General features: G+C 36.3%; 1 protein-coding gene across 1 annotated transcript in view; it reads right to left on the bottom strand.

The window, feature by feature from the left end:
* Positions 1 to 5,386, bottom strand: part of LOC107675285 (USP6 N-terminal-like protein) — a 23,444-nt gene extending 18,058 nt beyond the window's left edge. The window contains exon 1 of the mRNA XM_016469584.1: positions 5,261 to 5,386. The gene's annotated coding sequence lies outside the window, so the exon portion shown is untranslated. The remainder of the gene's footprint in view (positions 1 to 5,260) is intronic.
* Positions 5,387 to 6,026: the final 640 nt, after the last annotated feature.

The raw sequence follows: 6,026 nt of genomic DNA, 5'->3' as shown, positions 1-6,026 counted from the left end.
AACCCATAAGACCTCTGTTCATCTTCAGAACACAAATTAAGATATTTTTGATGGAATCTGAGAGGTCTCTGACCCTGCATATACAGAAACGCAACTGAAATGTTCCCTGACAGAAACGTAATAAGGACATCGGTAAAACAATCCATGTGACATCAGCGGCTCAACTTCAATTTTGCGAAGCTACGAGAACACTTTTTATGCGCAAAGAAAACAAAAATTACATAATTTAACAATTCTTCTCCCCCGAGTTACGTCTTCTGCCATTTTGGAGAGTACCCAAGAACGTAATCAGTGTAATCAGCGTTGTTTACGCTTAGCGTAAAGCGTGCGTATGCGTTGTGATACTCTCCAAAATGGCGGAAGACAGTAACTCGGGGGAGAAGAATTGTTGAATAAAGTCGTCAGTTTTGTTTTCTTTGCGCACAAAAGGTATTCTCGTAGCTTCGCAAAATTGAAGTTGAACCACTGATGTCACATGGACTGTTTTACCGATGTCCTTACTACGTTTCTGTCTGGGAACATTTCAGTTGCGTTGCTGTCTATGGAGGGTCTGAGAGCTCTCAGATTCCATCAAAAATATCTTAATTTGTGTTCCGAAGATGAACGAAGGTCTTACAGGTTTGGAACGACATGAGGGTTAGTAATTAATGACAGAATTTTCATTTTGGGGAGAACTAATCCTTTAATAATAGGCAGGCTAATAAGCAACTAGTTAATAGTGAGAATAGGTCCCTACTAAAATATTACCAAATTTTTGGTTCTGTGCTGGTAATAACTAGCCCCACTGTGAAATATCATCTGGTTATTTCAGGGTGAATGAACCATTAATAAGTTGTCTGTGTAAGTCAATTTAAATAAAAATGCAACTCAAAAGTGTGACTCAAAAGTTAGACCAATTAGATTCTAGAAAGAAAACGTAAACATTTCTCTCATTTTGTCTCCTCTTGTTTGAGGAATCAAATTAACTATGAAGGAAATGTTACTTGGTCCTATGAACCTCTGTGGCGACACAATGGAATCAGAAATTGACAGAGCAGGACTTTCGCAGCTGATACTTGCCACCATGTGTTGAAAACTGTCGAGGTCTGTTAGTTCACATTCTCTGTGGACAGGTGGGACTCTTAGAGTCTACAGTTCACCAGACAACTGCTCTGCTGAGACACATGGGCACCTTTCTCTGTTTAACCACCTGTCCCATTCAGATCGTATAAATGGAAACCCAAATTTCCCTTTCAAACTTCCCTTCACTCTCAGGAAAAAAAAAATGGGCTAAAATTGTACCTTTAGGGGTACAACAGCTTGTCACTGGGGCAGTATCCTCAAAGGGATAACTTTTTACCTTATTAACCCCAATGTATACATTAAGGGTACATATTAGCCTACTACTTTAAGGTACTAATGTGCACCTTTAGAGGTAGAGAATGTGCAAAAAACAAGATTATGTACCCATAAAAGTAAAATTTGTACAATTTTTTTTTCCCAGATAGTATTTTAAACTTCTTATTATGTTAGCAGGATGTTTTCTGTGAAATACTGAATAATGTACAAATAAACAGCCCGCATCCCCTTTCACTTTCATTATATGTAAAACATTGGAGTTAGCCTACATTATTCAGCATTTCTTCATTTGTGTTCCACGGAAGAAATAGAGTCATACGCTCTACAGATTTCCAACATGTAGGCTAGGTGATTAAATAATGAAACAGCACTATCCAAATTCTTTCTGCACGTAATCATCAACCTCTTGAGAAGTCAAATGAGCCACAAGAAACAGATCACAGGCATAAGACTTGATCTTGTGCTAAAACACCTTGATTTCTGTTACTGCTGTAGGGAAAGGCTTCTCTGAGAAGCATTAAGTCTCCTATAAGCTGACCAGAGAAAACAGGTCACAGCTAGCAAGAGATGCAAGCATAATTTATTTACCACAGTGAGTCTCGTCTACGAGTCAGGGAACTTAATGGCTTGACAGAAATCATGGGATCAAAAATGTGGGCCACTAGGACTACCGTCCATCCTTGTGCAATAAATGGTTACTTAAAACCATGATGAAACATTTTTCTTTAGGCTTAACAAAATAAACCAGCTTCAAGGCTGATCAAACAGGTTTATCACTGTCCAAGCAAAGGTTAAAGCCAAAGCTGTGTTTCAAATTTCTCATGAAACTAAAGAGACAGAAGTCACCCATAGACCTTAAACAACCGCATGCTTTCAATTATAAGTCTGCTGTGATGCAGCCATTCTTCTTTGAGGTTTCAGACAAAACCAGTGGCACAATTTAAGTGCAATTATGTGAGATGCTAAAGATCTAAGGTCTAAGTGAAACTAAACTGTTTTGTTAATGTAAACAATTTCAACTTTTCGAAAATGGTTTTTACCCATTTTGACAACAGCATACTGGAATTTTTATTTTTATTTACACCACTACAAAATGCATCATACATCACTCCTTTAAACTAAATGCAAGCTCTAAATCCACAGTTGGATCCTGTTGAAAATACCATGTGATGTTCAGCCAAAGGCATAGGTGTGTCACCACCACCAGACTGTTGTTTGCACAGCAGGAGCGTTTCCTTTGTGAATACAATCAATCACAGGTCAGCGGCAGGAGGGCAATGAAAAGGTGCTGATGGGGAAAGATTCTTAACACTGATCTGTGCTCAATTCAGCAGTTTTTACTGGCAGGAGCCAATATGCAGATATGCAACAAGAGCAATACACATAGCAGAGATGCACTACAGTTTACATGGAAGTGTGAATATTCACGTTTCATGGACAGCTTTGGGTTCGTTTTGAGAATGACTTCAAGAAATACTTGAACTTTCCCATGTAGGTTATATTCAATAAATTGTGTACAAAAGTGAAGTTTAGCCACATCAGTTTCACATCAGGCTCGGACTTTCCATGGGCTGACCACGTAATTTGAAGTTACGCAACCAAGCTGCAGAATCTCACCGAAACCCAAGAGTCAAACAACCAATAAATTAACATAAATAAATAAATAGGGGTTTTGCAAGATCTCATGTATTGTATTCCAATGTACTGCAGAGAACAAGTCTGGACTATTAGTTTAGCATGTGATACACACTATGAAATATCCCTGGGAAACAAACAAGTGGATTTAATAATTAAACACATAATGTCACAACCTAAAGTCCATATGCCAATATCTTAAACTTATGTGCATAAGCCTAACTTAGAGTAACCGAGAGTAATTCATCACAGGAAAAAGGAATTAAGAATAATATTTTCTTATATTAATATAGTATATTTTAATATTTTTTATAGTGCTTCCAGTTTGTTTGTTTTTTTCTAATTTGAAGAGCTATGAAAATTGGAACAAAAATTCTGTCATTATTTACTCACCATTGTTGTTCCAAAACCATAAGAGTTTTATTCATCCTCACAAATTAACGTATTTTTAATGAAACCTGAGAGAGTTCTGAAAGTCCATTATACCAAAATGTTAATGCTTCGAAAAGTTCATATAACGTTCAGTGGAGGAGAAATGTCTTAGGTTTCATAAAAAAAATTATTAATTTGTGTTATTTTTTGGGGGTGAACTATAACAATGCATCAAAAATAGACTTTTATTATTATTATTATTTTGATTGATGGATCAGGCTAAGCCTGGTGCTTAGACGCAATGAAAAACTGTTCATTGTGTGTTGCCCAAGTCTAGCAAATCAACAACAAAAGCAATGTTCTGTTAAAATAGCTCAGCCTATTTCCCCCCCCGACTCTTCAACAGGGAAATCTCAAGTGGCCTTTTCAACTCTGGACACCAAAGGAAAGGTGCGAGGTGTGAAGAATTTAAGAGCGTCTGGAACGTTTGGCATCTTAATGTCACAAACTTTTCATCAGATCCACCATAATGAAAAATAGAAGACCAACAACTTTACAGAACTACAGAGGAACGCTAGCCATTTTGCAGAGCTGTCCACCAAACTTTAAAAGGTCGAAAATGAGCCAGATATGAATTTTTGGTGATGACAGCTCATTTCCAGCTGCCTGTGCAAAGAGAGTGACTCACAACACTTTTAAACTACAGTATTTCTAGAAGCAACAAAAAAAGAGAGAGAGAACCCATAACCTATTAGATGACAGGCTACAACATGTTACTTTCTTCCCAGATGATCTAATAGAGTATTGTATACACGCAATACAAATCAGCAGTCTGCAAAACATGCTCAAATGTCACAGTTCAACTTTCAGCGGCCATAACGCTTCACTTAACCCTCCAACATTATGACAAGCAAAATGTAATGATGTAAGGCTCATCTCAAAGTGTCTCCGACACAATTATCCTCTTTCTGATGTTACACATATGTGCAGCAGGCCGCACATGTCAGTGTGACTGCGGTTCATTAGTTCTCACTGGGGGGTTTCAGAAACAGAAACACATGGTTTCCGCTGGACCACTTCCTCTGGTGAATTTATTTTAGTACAATGCATAAAGAACATCTAATCCAGTGACTTCTGGCAACACATTGAAGATTTATATGAGGATTTGAGGACAAGGTGAAGTGTTTGATATTAGGTAGCTAAACACAAGAGCGGCAGACTCAAGTGGAAACCGGCGTGGGCCACACCTTGTGCCCTGAAAGAAGGTAAGGAAGTAGGCTGGTGACCACAATGCATCATGTCCTTCTGAAGTTCAAGGTTTCAACACGAAACTCATGTCTCATGGGAACTGCCAGCAAATGGCGTAGTGCACTGAAACTAAAGCACTATTTACCTTCTCATTTCCATTCTGAAAATAAGTCACTTTTCACATATTAAATATTAATACATTTAAATAAAGTAGTCATCATGGCAAAATGTTCATTTGGGGAAGCTGAACGTGATCCGGGATGGATTTATTTACATGCAAGAGTTCTCAAACAGACACATGTGACTCATACAATTCAGTTTAGATACATAATGCGGCATTATTTGAGCTCTTGATGTAAATATAAATGATAAAAGACTCCAACGGCAACATCAATCGCCTTCACATGTGTTGCAACTAAAGTAACATTAAGTGTATTTACACGCAACTTTTAGTTGTAAACCGGCTATGTTTAAAAACAAGACTCTGTAATAAGATAATAAACACTCCCAAAGCAAGGCTTTATCAGACTTCAGTAAGATCAATAGACTTTCATCGGAGTTGTTTTCAAGCACGGACGCGACAGTAGTACAATACCGGCCGATAAAAGACACTCTCATCAAACTGAGCGGCAATAAAACAGCATTATAACCCAAATAAATGTTTTACCTTTGAAAACAGACGCTCTGCGCTGCACAGGCTGTTAGTAAATAACATGTGTGTTCATAGTGAAGCCGCTCAGCGTGGACAGATGAGACTCCAGTTTAACTCTGCCTGATCCGAGCGTGAGAGAACACGAGCCGCACGCGCAGTTGCGAGTTCAGAAATACTGTAGTTTCACTGTAAATACAAAATATACATATTTTAAATAATTTCATAAATTTTTTTAAATATATACATGTATTATTTTGATATACACTATTACTATATTGAATGTATTATATATTATACATTTTTAATAATACAATGCATAACATGATTAATATAAACATTCTGATATATTAAAACATTACATATACATTTTGTTATTTTATAATATTGTAATTATATTTTATAAAATTATAAAAACAATTAGAAATATGATTGTTATACAAATTATTCAATTATTAACATTTATTGTTAGATATATATTTTTAAAAATCCTATCTGCAGTTTATTAAAATTTATTGTTAGATATATTTAAATAAATTCCTATCTGCAGTTCATGGTATTATATAAAGCAGTTAGTAGTCGTGTTGCGTCCTCTAGCGGCCATTAGAGCATGCATGTTTCTGTCCAACTATCTTCTGAAATAAATATCAGGTTATGTAGGTTTAATATTAATGCATGGCATATCTATTCCTTTTTGTGATTTGCTGCTTAGCAGTTGATGTTTGTTAGTTTTATATTCGTCTTTTCTAAAAAAAAAAAAAAAAAAAAAAAAAAAACAACCATT

The sequence above is a fragment of the Sinocyclocheilus anshuiensis genome, unplaced genomic scaffold (genome assembly GCF_001515605.1).
Source record: "Sinocyclocheilus anshuiensis isolate Anshui unplaced genomic scaffold, SAMN03320099.WGS_v1.1 scaffold532, whole genome shotgun sequence".
Taxonomy (NCBI): domain Eukaryota; kingdom Metazoa; phylum Chordata; class Actinopteri; order Cypriniformes; family Cyprinidae; genus Sinocyclocheilus; species Sinocyclocheilus anshuiensis.
Note: the sequence above shows the minus strand (reverse complement) of the source record. Positions and strands in the feature narration are given on the sequence as shown.